The sequence below is a fragment of the Rattus norvegicus genome, chromosome 14, assembly GCF_021556685.1.
Source record: "Rattus norvegicus strain SHRSP/BbbUtx chromosome 14, alternate assembly SHRSP_T2T, whole genome shotgun sequence".
NCBI classification, from domain to species: Eukaryota; Metazoa; Chordata; class Mammalia; order Rodentia; family Muridae; genus Rattus; species Rattus norvegicus.
Window position 1 is genome coordinate 20074325 of NC_141547.1, and position 16811 is coordinate 20091135.

Genomic DNA, 16811 nt, shown 5'->3' on the forward strand with positions numbered 1-16811 from the left:
CTGTGCAGTTTAATATCTGATAACCAGAGAAGAACATTTTAGAACAGCTTGCCAACAGGTTCCCAAACACCATGTTTAGAAAAACAGGCATTGGAAACAACGGAATAGTAGAGTTTAAAGGAAAGATAAATATATGACATATATTGTTGAAGAAAGAATAAAAGTGATTGGAGAAGTTGAACCTACAATTTTAGGTCGACTTCGAAGAGTAGGTGAGCCGTTCAGAAAGAACTTTCCTCTTCAGAAAGAAGAATGTGTTGATTCAGATTCATTTAAAGAATAAGTATATGTGCTGAATATCTAGATATTTATATTATAACATAAATACATATTGAAATGCTAGAAAATAATTTTATCCACTAACAGAAGGGATTAAATTCCAAAATAAGAAATCCCTTTTGCATTCACTGCTGTCTGAGAATCCTGTCTCTTCGCTCACCGTTGCTGAACTTGGTGTGTCACCACAATCATGCTTTGGATTATAATATTTCTGAGATTCAGAGAAACATCTTTCTTCTAGCAGTTTTAATATGTCATTTGATGCAGAATTAAGAGTTGAATCAGAATTTGAACATGTAAACATATCAGTGTTGTTTCTGAAGTACTAAAGCAAAGCGGTTTGGCTTAGATATTAGAAATATTTAGATTATGTGTTGTTAAATTTTATCCCAAGGGTTAAAACTTTCATACAGCAAAGTAACTGCAATTTATTATTTTAGTAATCATAGTGTGGCCAATGATGAAAATAAGAAACACATCTGTTAATATAAGAACTGTATCTATTCTTTAGGTGCCAGGTGATCTTTTGATACACGTATATATTGTATGATATTTAAATCAACTTAACCCTAACCACCTCTTAATTCACCATGCTTTTTCTCTGTAGGTTTTTCAGATTGAACATGCTATGCAAGCACTCTACTACTGAGCCACACTCAGGCTTTTTTAATTGGATATTTTATGTATTTACATTTCAAATGTTATCCCCTTTCCCTACCTCCCATACCCTCTTCTCCAACTCCCTGCTTCTATGAAGGTTCTCCCATTGGCACCCACCCACTCCCTCCTCAACACCCTGGCATTCGCTTACACTGGGGCATTTAGCCTTCATAGGACCAAGGGCTTCTCCTACTGATGCCAGACAATGCCATCCTCTGCTACATATGTGGCTGGAGTCATGGGTCCCTCCATGTGTACCCTGTGGTTGATAGATGCGAGGGCGATCTGGCTGCAACATCTGTCACCCCATTGATTACCAGTGTTGATTTGGCCGTTCTGACTGACTAGGCGGGTGCCCCCTTCCTCCCTCACCGCTCCGTGTGCTTCCCTCTTGAAGCTGCACGCTTGGTCGAAGATAGCCCTCCAGGAATAGAGGAGGACCGGTCTTTGGTTGAGGGTATAGTAGTAGCTGTGCTCCCTGTTAGAATCTCCAAACAAGCTCTCAAGGCCCACACTCGGGCTTTTATCTTGGAATCTCTCTCTCTCTCTCTCTCTCTCTCTCTCTCTCTCTCTCTCTCTCTCTCTCTCTCTCTCTCTCTTTTAAACTACATTATGCCAGTCTGTAGCTGAACTAATTCATAGCAGCTTACCAGACTTTTTTTGTCTAACTAAATGTTCCCTGTCCAATCTTTCTCCATTTCTCTCTTCTCACTACCCTTCCTAGACTCTAGCCATCATCTTTGCCCTGGACGCCAAGAGTCATTCCGATATGGCACAGGCCAAAGTGAGAGATCTTCAATTTCTGGTTAATGTTTAAACATATGCATCTCCGGGGACTAGGATGCCCTTTCCACTGCATTTGAATAGCAATCTGTTTGGTAAAGATCAAAGTATTTATGGACCCCTGCCCAGTGCCCCTTAAACATTTTAACATTCATTTCCTACTTTTGAGAATATAATAACTACAATCCTTCCCGCGACCCCTTCCATGTACCCCTCTTGCTCTTTTTCAAACTCATGACGTTTTTATTCATTAATTGTTACTGCAAGCGTTTATGTACATGTATATACTCATATATTCCTAAATCTGACTTGTTTCGTCTGTATACTGTTACTTGTCTATGTTTTCAGAGTTGAGCATTTGATGTGGGATAACGAATTGGTGAGCTCTGTTCCCTGTCGTTTAGCTCATGTTTGGGCAGAAATGTCGAGACTCTGGGTGTATCTTCTGACATTACTAGTAGACACAATTTCACAGCAAACTCCCTGATCCTCTGGCTCTCATAGTCTTTCCACTGCTTCTTCCACAAGGTTTCTTGAGGGAATATTTTGTAGATTCACCCATTGCGACTGGAGTTGCACCCACAGTGACTGCCTTATACAACTCTGCATTTTGATTGGTTGTTGTTTCCTTTAGTGGTTTGTGTTGCAAAGAGAAATTTCCTTAATGAAGGGTGAAGACAATGATTTTCTGCTTTCCCAGGAGGTTCAGGAAACAGCTTCCTTCATTTTCTAGTAAAGTGATCTTTGCTTCTTTCCAAAACAGTAACATTACATGAACAGTGCTAGAGTTACCAGCCAATTCTATTTGTTAGCTAGAGAGTGGCTCTGAATGTCTGGATGAAGGAACCTCAGAAAATACTTCTTGATGTGTCCCAGTAGGAGGAGCTCTCTTTCAAGGTGGGGGCTGGGGGGTGTTTCAAATGAGTGTTTTATTTGAACCCTTAATGCCTGAGATGGGTAGTAAATTCCTAAGATGCCTTCAATGAATCTTTTCTGTTGTCCCAGTGGAAGGTACTTGGCTATTTATTTAACTTATTTACATCACAAAGCTGCCTCCACTTCCCTTTGCAGAGTTCCTCCCCCATCCCCTTTGCCTCTGAGAGGGCAGCTGACAACCAGATCCCTTCTCCCGGTTGCCTTGGTGCATCAGGCTCTGCATGATCAGGTGCATCCTCTCCCATGGAGGACAGACATGACAGCCCTCTCCTACATATTATCAGGGGCCTCAGATCAGCCCACGTATGCTCTTTGGTTAGTGGCGCAGTCTTTGGGAGCTCCCAATGGTTAGTTGATACTGTTGGTCTTCCTGTGGGGTTGTTTTCTCCTTGTGGGTCTCAATCCTTGCCCTAACTCTTCCACAGAGGTCTCTGACTTTCATCCAATGTTTGCCTTTCTGAGGACTACTATCCTAGGCTCCTGTCCTCAACCATAGCATAGCATCATTAGTAGTGTGAGGGATTCCCTGCTCATGGGATGGGTCTCAAAATAGGCTGGTCAACCGTTAGCCATCCATTCCTTCAATCTCTGCTCTGTCTTTGTCTCTGAATTTCTTTTTAGACAGGACTAATTTTGGGTCAAAATTTTTGTAGGTGTGTTGGTGTCCCTGTAAGCATTTTGTCTAAGCTCTGCCTGACAGTTACCTGTCAACAGCCAGGTATGCCTGACTCACTATAAAAGGGGCTGCTTGTTCCTTCCTTTCTCTGTCTCTCTTGCTCTTGCCTTCTTGCTCCCTCTCTGTCCTCTTGCCCCTTCCCCCTCCATCCCTATTCCCTTCCCCTCTCTCTATGTACTCATGGCAGGCCTCCCCTCCCCTCCCCTCCCCTCCCCTCCCCTCCCCTCCCCTCCCCTCCCCTCCCCTCCCCTCCCCTCCCCTCCCCTCCCCTCCCCTCCCCTCCCCTCCCCTCCCCTTCTCTCTCTCTCTCTCTCTCTCTCTCTCTCTCTCTCTCTGCCTTTCTCTGCTTCTACCACTCTCTTGACTCCCTTCCCCATGCCTTGAATAAACTCTATATTATACCATTCTGTGGCTGGTCCCTCACGGGGAAGGGACCTCATCATGCCTTATCATGGGCCCACGGAGGAACCCCCTCCCCTATACCTCACCACTCATCCATAAAATATATCCTCATTCTCTTCATCTTTTTACGAACACATCAGTCCCCATCCCTCCAGTGGGGGTCCTGTCTGGCTATTGGAGGTAGTCTCTTCAGGTTCATATCTTAACTTTTGGGCACTTCTGCTAAAGACGCCTGCATTGACTTCTGGGAACTTCCCTCATCCGGGTCTCTGGGACTTCTTAGAGAATCCCCAGTCCCAGGTCCCTGGAAGCTGCATATTTCCATTCATTCTCTTTGCCCTCTGTGGCTCATTCCTGTCTCTCTCCACGCCTGATCTTGGCCCCCTATTCCCCTATCCCTCTCTTCACCCATCCCGGTCCCTCCCTCCCTCTGCCTCCTGTGACTGTTTTGTTCCCCTTTCTAAGTGGGATTCAAGCATCCTCACTTGGGCTTTTCTTCTTTAACTTCTTTGGGCCTATGGGGTATATCATGGGTATTCTGAACTTTTTGGTTAATATCCACATATCAGTAAGTACATACCATGCATGTCCATTTGGGACTGGTTTATCTGACTTAGGGTAGTTCCATCCATTTGCCTGCAAAATTCATGATATCCTTGTTCTAATAGCTAAATACTACTCCATTCTGTAAATGTTCCACATTTTCTGTATCCATCTTTTGGTTGAGGGACATCTGGATTGCTTCCAGTTTCTGGCTATCACTAATAAAACTGCTATGAGCGCGTGTCCTTGTGGGATGGTGGAGCACCTTTTGGGTATATGCCCAGAAGTGGTATAGCTAGGTCTTGAGGTAGAACTATTTCTAATTTTCAGAGAAACCACCAGGTTGATTTCTAGAGTAGTTTTTACAAGGTTGCAATGGAGGACTGTCCTTCTTTCACCATATCTTTACTAGCATATGGTGTCACCTGAGTTTTTGATCTTAGCTGTTCTAATTGGTGTGAGGTGGAATTTCCCACCTATCATTTTGACTTGCATCTCCCTGATGACTAAGGGTGTTGAACCTTTCTTTTAGTGCTTCTCAACCATCCAAGATTCCTCTGTTGAGAATTCTCTGTTGAGTCCTGTACCCCATTTTTAAATTAGGTTATTTGTTTTTTTGGAGTCTAACTTCTTGATTTTCTTATATATTTTGGATGTTAGCCCTCTGACAGATGTAGGGTTAGTGAAGATCTTTTTCCCAATCTGTAGGTTGCTGTTTTGTCCTATTGACAATGTCCTTTGCCTTACAGAAGCTTTTTAGTTTTATGATGCTCCATTATTAATTCTTGACCCTAGTGCCTGAGCCATTGGTGTTCTGTTGAGGGATTTTTACTGTACTTGGCTTCTTTTTAATGCTACATATCTTTCTAACAATTGGGCTTTCTTTGCCTGTGACGTTAAATGTCCTTCCTCTTTTTTGGACAAACCACACTATCTTCAAACTCTTCTCTCTGCTCTTTATTTGTGATTCTCACAGTAAACCAGCCAGTGACAACCCTGCCTCAGATTCAATGCTATTTTGCCTGAGATTTCTTTCGCAAACTTAGTTTGTCATCTTTAAAGTAGGCTTCCAAGAAATCCTCCCACACACTCTCAACACTGGTGAAAAAAAATGTAGACACACTTTTGCTACGATGTGCTAGGCATGGACTACAGCACCCTCCCAGTACCCTCCCTCTTCTTGCTTGAAACCTTATAGGTCTGGCCTTCACTGTTTATATTTCGATTGGCCTTCTGCTCTTCTGAAATCTCCAAGTCACTATGAACTTGTGTTTTCTGTATTCTAGGGTTTTCCTAACTATTTCTCCATATTTTTAAGTCTTTCCTGCAAATCTGTTTCAAAGGCCCAGACCTCATATATTTTTTCTCCATCTTTATTAAATTGGGTATTTCTTGTTTACATTTCAATTGTTATTACCTTTCCCAGTTTCCAGGCCAACATCCCCCCTAACCCCTCCCCCTCCCCTTCTATATGGGTGTTCCCCTCCCCATCCTCCCCCCATTACTGCCCTCCCCCCAACAATCCTTTCATTAGGGGTTCAGCCAGACCTCATATATTAAGTTGAGTTTAGTCACAGCATGACCCAGGCCTTTGGTACTAGTTTTTTATATTGGGAACTTTTCTTGGCATTGAGACAATATGTGGGAAATTACCTGAGAAATTTAGCTCACAGATTCAGATGTCAGTCCTTCATGAAAGGGAGCAAGTGGTAGAATGGAGTAGCTTATGTTACGTGGCTAGGAAGCAGAGATATGGAAATAGAGGATGAGGCTAAGGAAAAAGAAATTAGCACCCAAGGTCTTAAACCCAAGTGGTTTCCTTTCTATAATTAGGCTCTACCTCCCTGACCTTTAGCTCTTCCCAACAGTGCTATTGTATTACATAAATACATCAAGGAACTAGCCCAGTCACATGGCCAGAGTCGTGATGAGGAAATCATTGATAGAGATAGATATACTCAGAGGTGTACTCCTCTAAGGCTTACCCTGGCCAACTTGGTAAGAAAGAAAAGCCATCGTGTTCAGCAGTAAACAGAATACCAGCCCTCAAAATATTTGCCATTTAAAATAACAAATTTCTACTAAACCTAATGAAATATGTTAAAGTTACACATTTGCAGGGGCAGTTTGAGTGGAGAGGTCATCTGTGGCTTACTGGGTGATGGTGTCTACTGTGATTGTATCAGTTTCTAAGTCCTCTCTGTTAGAATCAGACACAGCAGTAGAAATAAGAGCATGTAGAGTTAGCCCTGCATTTGAGCAAGTTGTGGAATGAAGCGGCAGTTCCCTGATGCATGAATTCTAATGCAGGTACTGCTGAAGCTGCTGTGAATGTGGGGTGGTTGCAGGAGAAACAGGCTCTGAGGATGTGGTGTGTGTGTGTGTGTGTGTGTGTGTGTGTGTGTGGTGTGTGTGTGTGTGTGTGTGTGTGTGTGTGTGTGTGCATATGCCATATATACAAATGGCATAGTGGTGATAGTGTTTCTGGTGTTTCTGGTGCCTTGGATGTAGCATTGGAAGTCTGAGATACAGTACCTATTGAATTAGTTGTGTCAAGCATCAGGGGATTTACTTTGGACACAACACTGCTGATAATACATTAAAGAGCCGGGGACTGTAGTGCTTACCAAGGATATCTGCTGTTGGTTGAACACCTATGGTCCTTGTCAGAAGTTTTCTGTTAGTGTGATTTGTACAATTTTGCATATCTTAGAGACTATCATTCATCAGTAAGAATGGGTAAGTTTGGTGCAAATGATACAGTAGCCTTTCTTTGCCCTAGATTGCAGACAATGACTGTTGGATAGTTGAAACCACTAATTTCACCTCTCAGCTGTAATTTGCAGGTAACTAGTTGTCTTTTCAGTTACAGTGAAATATGACATGAATCTGGCAGATACAAGGTTTGGTTTTGGATGCTCACATGTGAGCAGAGAGCCCTTTGTTGACATGGAACAAACAGGACTTGCATTGGGCTGGGGGAGGGGGATGAAGAAATTTTTCTATGCTAATGAAGTTTTGGCGTGGCTAACTGATGATTGCTGTTTTCTGCTGTCTGATTCAGTCTGACAAGTCTGCTGCCTCCCTCTAAATTCTAAAGCAATTGCTCTCAACATTCCTAGTGCTACAACCCCTTAACACAGTTCTTCATGGTGACTCTTTTTTTTTTTTTTTTTTTTTTTCCCCGGAGCTGGGGACCGAACCCAGGGCCTTGCGCTTCCTAGGTAAGCGCTCTACCACTGAGCTAAATCCCCAGCCCCCTTCATGGTGACTCTTAACCATGAAATTATTTTTGTTGTCACTTCACAACATTGAGTTTCAAAGTTTACACTGAGTTTCACTAGGTCTAAAGTGTAAAAATAAATTTTCTATGAGATAGGGAAGACACACAAAAAAAAGGTGTCTTAATGAAGTTGTGCATATTGTTGAAGGCTAATTGAATATATAGGTTTTAATCCCAGTATTTAGGAAGTAGAGGGAGTTGGATCTTTGTGTGTTGCAGGCCAGCTTAGTTTACACGTTGAGTTCCCACACGGTCAGGGCTGTCTAGAGGGATTCTGTCTCAAAACAAAATGATTTGTAAGGAAGATGTTTGTTTAGCTTTACATTTTATATGTTCATCATTGATAACCTTCATTTATTCATTTATTGAAAACATTTAACATATTTTCCGGGGGGGGGTGGGCTCTGTTCTTAGCACTAAAGACACATCACTACAATGATAATATCTATGCTGATAGAAAACCAGATGGTGTGTGTGTGTTGGGGGGGTGACCTTATTTTCTGTGGAGTCCTCTAAGCAGATTCACACTTCAAGTACAGATATCATTGCTGTGATATCTCTTCTGAGCCACTTGGCTGAAGTGTTGTAACACACATGCCAATAACAAAACAATACACAATGCCACCTTCTCATGAGATCCATTTGTTTCAGGCTGAAAGGCCATGTGTGCTGCAGAGTGTCCTGTGGATCCAATTTGTACTGATTTGTTTTCTTTCTGGAAGTTTTCCACTCACTTTAGAACAATGACCCTATATGCTCCTTCATGACATTTAAAATCGTTGTTTTGTTAGGTAAGGGGACGTAGCCAAGAAGGGGTGAGAGGCTCTTTGTCCTATGACACGAGGAAAAAAAGTGTTCAGTTTCATGGCCTTCTGAGGGAAGCATCCGGTTCTCTGGTTTAGCCATTGTCTTCATATGGAATCTTCCTCCTGGGGCCTGGATGGCTGACAATGATTGTGGAACACAGTCACCCATGTTCGTTCACAGTATATGTTTGCTGATACTTTTGTTTCTTCTCTCATGTGAATATAAGACATTTCTCTTTTAGCCAAGGAGAATAAATATATTTAATTGGGTTAAAGTGATGAAAAATGTCAAATAAGGTTTTATTTAGAAGAGTGGTTCTAAAAAGTGGGGTGTTCAGGGCTTGATGCTTGATCTTCTTCACTACCAGTTATTACTGTGAGTTATTACTGGGTACATCTTTCATATAGGTGAGATGCCATCGTACCATGTCTTAAATACATTGTTTTGCTGACCTTGACATATGCTTTACCCTTCAGGCTGACTTATCCCAGAATTTACTTGATCTTTCTGCTACATTACTGAATGAATAGGCGTACTAATCTTAACATTCTTAAAAGACAATCTAAATTTTTTGTTTCACTAAAATCACTAGCTGCACCTTTTGCCATCTTTAGTGGGTTTGTTATCGTTGTTTGGTTTTTGTGTAGCTTTTGTCTGAAATCTTTAATCAATCTGACCTCCTATCTCTTCTTCTTTTCACCCTTTATGCTTGGTTGACAAACAGCAGAGACTTCTAAAAGCGTTCAAGATTCTATCTTTTTGTCCTCCTTCTTCCAAACAGTCGTCTCTCACATGGACTATTTAAATGGGACTCGCTGGTCTCCACTATATAAACCTCATAGCAAGGGTGTCATCCGCTTTATGATCGACATTTGATCCTTGTCCTTTTTGATTTTTCCAAAGCCGGGTTACACAGTCCCCTGTGAAGTTGCTGCGGACAGATAGCTGAGTGTTTAGTGCTGCTTTACCCTCACTCCTTGCATACCTAGGGATTTATCCTGTGCAAAGATTTGGATCTCTGAATAATGTCTGTAAGATCTGTTTAGAAAAAAGGAGACAATTAAAGAAAACACACATTCCACCAATTCATAATCAGCTATATAAGTTATAAAGGAACCGTAACATGATGCCTTAGTATTTGGTACAGTTCAATGATTTATACACCATCTCTCTAAGTCAACAAAAGAAGATAACAACATGGTGTGTATCTATTTGAATTCAAGACCAAATTTTACCTCGTTGGGAAGAAAACAGTGATTCGGGGTGCTTTTGCTGTTGATCGATTATTTCCTTCTGTTTTGCAAAAAATTTCAAGACAAACTTGGATCACTTTTCTAACATATAATTTATATCATGTTTAATATGTAAACCCCAATGCTATTAAATATGGTATTAATTTAGCCCAGTTATTAAAAATTGCTTTACTCAAAGGTTAGTTTTCATAAAGTTTTATAAAGAACTGTGGTTACTCTTGAGAATCTTCAATATTTTGACAAAATTAAGGTAAAATTTGCCTGATTCTACACATATCATATATTCAACTTGATGATCAGCTCTGATGAGCCTCTGAGAAATACTTATCAAATATAAAAAATGCTCACTTGAGCTTGCAAATGCATTAAAGCAAAGACGATTTCTGAGGTAACATAATTGTATTATAGTTTGTGTTCTTTAAACTTCATGATTATGTCCTTTATAAACCTCTATGCTGTGACTAGACTCTTTAATAGCCTTGTTTTTAAAAAAAATGATAAATATTTATGATCTTGAGTATTTCTAATAAATAATAGGTTCATCTATCTTAAATAAGCTAAAAGTACATGGACCTACTAGTCAATTTAACTTCAAAGTCGAATTCTTGGTTTTAAGATAATAAGGAAAACATAAGCAATTGTTTGAATGACTGTTATTAATATCTTCAAGGTTATAGACTGAATCCTTTGGTAGTTAATAATTTATGCCCAAAATTAAAGAAGTAAGTGGCTTGTTATTTCTTGCATCTCTATCAACTTTCCAGCCTATGTAATCACAAACCTATTTATTTTTTTTATTCATTGACAATGTTAGCCTTTACATATATCCATTTTTTGATTCTTTCAAAAACCATTCTATGATCCCCATTTAACACTTAAAAATAGATTTAGTTTTGTTTTCTTTTAATTTTGTATATTTGCATGTATCTGTGTAGCATTTTGAGCATGTGAATGTAGGTGCCTGCAGATAATAGATTAGGGTGTTGGATTCTCAGGAGTCGGGGTTACTGGCAGCTGTGAGCTACCCAGTGTACGTGCTGTGAAATGAACTTGGGGCTCTGGTAGAGCAGCCAGTACTCATAACTATTGAACTTGCCTATTTATGCTGGCATTAGCTTTTGTTTCCTTGATGCTAAATTCTGTATTAAAAATGTGAAAATAGCATTATTTCTTTGGGAAATGTGACTGATTCTGAAACATATCTTTTAGTATATATAATCATAATTATACATATATTATATATCACTGATAGAGAGTAGAAAACCTAGGTCATGAAGCAGTCAGAACTAAACCATCATATTTTTGGTATGAGGCTTGATAGAATAGAGACCATCAAAAGCACCATGTTTTTAAGGTATGATATGGCTTATAGATAAAAATAAACCAGGCTCAACATGGCTCCAATGCTTGCAGTACTAACAATATTTTCTCAATCCACTGTTAGTGAGCATGGCTACTGTTGTAATAGGTAGAACATTATTAAAATTGCATTGACTTTTTAAAAACTCGTGAGAATCCTGTTTCTAGCTATTTTTATCTAACAGATTTTATTAAGTAACACGTTTTTACATGTTAACTTATCTGTTTTGCATAGAACTTCATGTTTCTGATAGAAAATTAGAAAACAAAAACTATTAAAAATATGTAAAAATGTATATAAATTTGCTGTTTCCTTAAAGTGGAATAAGTTAGTTAATTATTCACTTTAATTATGATAATGAATGGTTTTATATAAGCATTCAATTATGTTACACATTATAAAACATTTTACATGGCAAGTTTCTAGTTAACATATTGTTCCTAACTTCTCATTAATTGTGTTAAGGTAATATTCTATGTATGTTTAGTTTTCTTCCTTGCCTTTTTATTCATTATTATTATTATGTATTATTGATGATGTCAGTGTGATTTTTCCACTTTCATGTATTTGTAATCTGTGTTAAAGTAACATGATAGTCTGACACCTGCAGGCAATCAGAGCTCCAACATCTTTATGCTCAAAATTGCCTAAAGAGGGAGCTCTTGGACTTAGGACTTTCTCCAGACTGGCTAAGGGAAACAAAATATTTTTCAGCTATTAAAGTGGTGACTAATTATATGGTTCAAACCACAAAATGAAAATTCCACTTATTACTCAAGCATTACCCTTTTTACAACATTTTCCCTGTTAAATATTGCCCTGGGGTTCTCAGTCTATAAATACTGTCTCTTCTATTTTTGGAGTTAGTTGGCCAGTTCCAGGAATACATCATGTTCCTCACCTTCTTTGTGAATTATTAGACGACAAAAGTTACCTGTTTTCTCTAAGTTGTCTCATAAACAATATGGAATTAGCACATGGATCATATGCTCACAATATGTGTTGAAGTAAGCATATTAACAGTATATCTGTTGTACCCAAATCCTGTAGTGGAGAGAGCTAAATTCCCGGAAGTGCGGACAATCCTGACACCTCAGGGGAGACTGCCACTTCTGCCCACTTCTGCTTATATTCCTGGCTTAAGAGGAAACTGCATAGTGCCTCTGGATATAAGAATATAGGAGCAGTCAGTGCCAGGAACCTGCTGGTTTCTGCCTGCATCCTGAACTGAAGTAAACCGATCCCACAGCTCCCTGCACTCAAATCCCAGAGGGGAGAGAGCTGGACCCTCAGAATTGAGGACAATCCTGAGAACTCAGAGGAGACAGCTACTATCTGCCCACATTCCTGACCCAAGAGGAAATTGCCTAGTACCATCTGTGCCCTCTGGGGACAGGGACCTAGGAGCAGTCAGGGGCAGGACCCTTCAGGTTTCTGCCTGTGTCAAGAGCCAGGAGCACCTACACACCTGAGAGCAGAGGTAAGACCAACTCTTCAGTGCCAAGCAACGGGCCTGGAGGCTTCAGGTCACACAAATCCAGGAGCAGCTCTCTGTTCCCAGATCTGGCTGAAAGAAAACAGATCTACAGGAGTGCTGACACACAGGCCTACAGGAGGGTCATGTCACTGTCAGAGACAGCAAGACAAGCTAACACCAGAGACAGACTGATGGTGAGAGACAAGCACAGGAACCTAAGCAATGGAAACAAAGACTACTTGGCATCATCAGAACACAGTTGTCCAACCAAAGCAAACACCGGAAAAGCAAGATTTTGATTTAAAATCATATTTTATGATGATAATGGACAACTTTAAGAAGGGCATAAATAACTCCCTTAAAGAAATACAGGACAACACATGTAAACAAGTAGAAGCACTTAAAGAGGAAGCACAAAAATCACTTAGAGAATTACAGGAAAACACAACCAAACAGGTAAAGGAGTTGAACAAAACCATCCAAGACTTAAAAATGGAAATAGAAACAATAAAGAAATCACAAAGGGAGACAACCCTTGAGATAGAACACCTAGGGAAGAGATCAGGAATCATAGATGCAAGCATCACCAAGAGAATACAAGAGATGGAAGAGAGAATCACAGGGGCAGAAGATACCATAGAAAACATCAACACAACTGTCAAAGATAATGCAAAATGCAAAAAGCTCCTAATAAAAAAAATCAGAAAATTAAACAGAGACATAGAGAAACTAATAGAAGTAATGAAGCAAATGGACTTAACAGATATTTATTGAACATTTCATCCTAAAGCAAAAGAATGTACCTTCTTCTTAGCACCTCATGGTACCTTCTCCAAAACTGACCATATTATCAGTCACAAAATAGGCCTCAACAGATACAGGAAGATAGAAATAATCCCATGCGTCCTATCAGATCACCACAGACTAAGGCTGGTCTTCAATAACAACAATGACAGAAAACGCACAGAAACATAAAAGTTGAACAACTCTCTATTCAATGATAGTTTGGTCAAGGAAGAAATAAAGAAAGAAAGACTTTTTGAATTTAATGATAATGAAGGCACAACATACCTAACCTAAACTTATTGGACACAGTGAAAGGAGTGCTGAGAGGAAAACTCATAGCTCTGTTGCCTCCAAAAAGAAACAGGAGAGAGCATACTTTATCAGCTTGATAGCACACCTAAAAGCTCTAGAACAAAAAGAAGTAAATACAACTAACAGGAGTAGAAGGCAGGAAATAATCCAACTCGGGCTTGATATCAACCAAGGAGAAACAAAAAGAACTACACAAAGAATCAACAAAACCAGGAGCTGGTTCTTTGAAAAAAATCAACAAGATAGATAAACCCTTAGCCAGACTAACCAGAGGGTATGGAGAGTGTGTCCAAATTAACAAAATCAGAAATGAAAAGGGAGACATAACAACAGAAACTGAGTAAATTAAAAAAATCATCAGATCCTACTAAAAAAGCCTATATTCAACAAGACTTGAAAATCTGGAGGAAATGAACAATTTTCTAGACAAATACCAGGTACCAAAGTTAAATCAGGAACAGATAAACCATCTAAACAATCCCATAACTCCTAAAGAAATAGAAGCAGTTATTAAAAGTCTCCCAACCAAAAAGAGCCCAGGACTAGATGGGTTTAGTGCAGAATTCTATCAGACCTTCATAGAAGACCTCATACCAATAGTGTCCAAACTATTCCACAAAATAGAATTTGCCAGAGCACTACCAAATTCTTTTTTTTTTTCTGAGCTGAGGACCAAACCCAGGGCCTTGCACTTGCTAGGCAAGCGCTCTACCACTGAGCTAAATGCCCAACCTCCAAATTCCTTCTATGAAGCCAAATTATGCTTATACCTAAATCACACAATGACCCAAAAAACAAAAAGAACTTCAGACCAATTTCCCCTATGAATATTGATGTAAAAATACTCAATAAAACTCATGCAAACTGAATCCAAGAACACATCAAAATGATCATTCATCATGATCAAGTAGGCTTCATTCCAGGGGTGCAGGGATGTTTCAAGGGAAATCCATCAATGTAATCCACTATGTAAACAAACTCAAAGAAAAAAATCCACATGATCATTTCATTAGTTGCTGAGAAAGCATTTAACAAAATTCAACACCCCCCTTTTTTTTTCCGGAGCTGGGGACCGAACCCAGGGCCTTGAGCTTGCTAGGCAAGCGCCCTACCACTGAGCTAAATCCCCACCCTCAACACCCCTTCATGATTCCTTGAAAAATCAGGAATTCAAGGTCCATACCTAAACATAGTAAAAACAATATATAGCAAACCAATAGCTAACATTAAACTAAATGGAGAGAAACTTGAAGCAATCCCACTACAATCAGGGACTAGACAAGGCTGCCCACTCTCTCTCTCTCTACTTATTCAATATAGTTCTCAAAGTCCTAGCCAGAGCAATCAGACAGCGAAAAAAGATCAAAGGGATACAGATTGGAAAGGAAGAAGTCAAAATATCATTGTTTGCAGATGATAGGATAGTATAGTTAAGTGACCCCCAAGTTCCACCAGGGAACTACTAATCCTGGTAAACAAATTCAGCAAAGTGGCTGGGTATAATATTAACTCAAACAAACCAGTAGCCTTCTTCTACTCAAAGGATAAACAGGCTGAGAAAGAAATTAGGGAAATGACACCCTTCACAATAGTCCCAAATAATTTAAAACTGCAAAGCTTCTGTAAGGCAAAGGACACTGTCATTAGGACAAAAAGGCAACCAACAGATTGGGAAAAGATCTTTACCAATTCTACATCTGATAGAGGGCTAATATCCAAACATACAAAGAACTCAAGATGTTAGACTCCAGAGAGCCAAATATCCCTATTAAAAATGGGGTACAGAGCTAAACAAAGAATTCTCAGCTGAGGAATATCGAATGGCTGAGAAGTACCTAAAGAAATGCTCAACATACTTAGTCATCAGGGAAATGCAAATTAATAAAACCATGAGATTCCACCTCACACCAGTCAGAATGGCTAAGATCAAAACTAAGGTGACAACAGATGCTAGTGAGGAGGTGGAGAGAGAGGAACACTCCTCCATTTTTGGTGGGATTGGAAACTGGTATAACCACTCTGTAAATCAGTCTTGAGGTTCTTCAGAAAGTTGGATATTGCATTATCTGAGGACGCAGCTATACCTTTCCTGGGCATATACTCAAAAGATGCTCCAGTATACAACCAAGACACCTGCTCCACTATGTTCATAGCAGCCTCATGTATAATAACTAGAAGCTGGAAAAAATCCAGATGCCCTTCCACAGAAGAATGGATACAAAAAGTGTGGTAGATTTACAGAATGGAGTACTACTCAGTTATCAAAAAAAAGTCTTAATGAAATTCAAAGGCAAATGGATTGAACTAGAAAATATCATCCTGAGTGAGGTAATCCAGTCACAGATATACACACATGGTATGCACTCATTGATAAGTGAATATTAGCCCAAAAAGCTCGAATTACCCAAGATACAATCCACAGAACACATAAAGCAAAGGAAGAAGGACAACCAAAGTGCTGATGCTTCACCCCTTCTTACAAGGGGGACAAAGATATTCATACGAGGGGATATGGAGGCAAAGTTTGGAGCAGAAACTGAAAGAATGGCCATTCAGAGCCTGCCTTCCATATATATATATATATATATATATATATATATATATATATATATATATATATCCACCAAAACTAGGTAAGATTGATGAAGCTAAGAAGTGCATGCTGACGGGACTAGATATAGATGTCTCCTGAGAGGTACAACCAGAGCATGTCAAAAACAGAAGTGAATGCTAGCAGCAAACCATTGAACTAAGAACTGGATTCCTGTTGGAGGAATTAACGGATTGAAAGAGCTAAAGGCTCTTGCAATTCCATAAAAACAACAATGCCAACCAACCAGAGCTCCCAGGGACTAAATCACTACCCAAAGACTATACATGGACTGACCCATGGCTCCAGCTGCATTTGTAGCAGAGGATGACCTTGTTGGGCACCAATGGAAAGAGAAGCCCTTTGTCCTGCCAAGACTGTACCCCCCCCCCCAGTGTATGGGAATGTCAGGGCAGGGAGGTGAGACGGGGTGGGTGTTTGGGGAGGGGGAACACTCTTATAGAAGAAGGGGAGGGGATGGGATAAGGGGCTATGTCTAGGAAATCGGAAAAAGGAATAACAAATAACATTTGAAATATAAATAAGAAAATATCCAATAAAAGTTAAAAAAAGGAAAGCAATAAAACCAGTATATTCAATCAGCCTGAAGCTAAATAGAATATCATAAATATGCTTGAACAATATTCTCAGTTTATAAAAATCT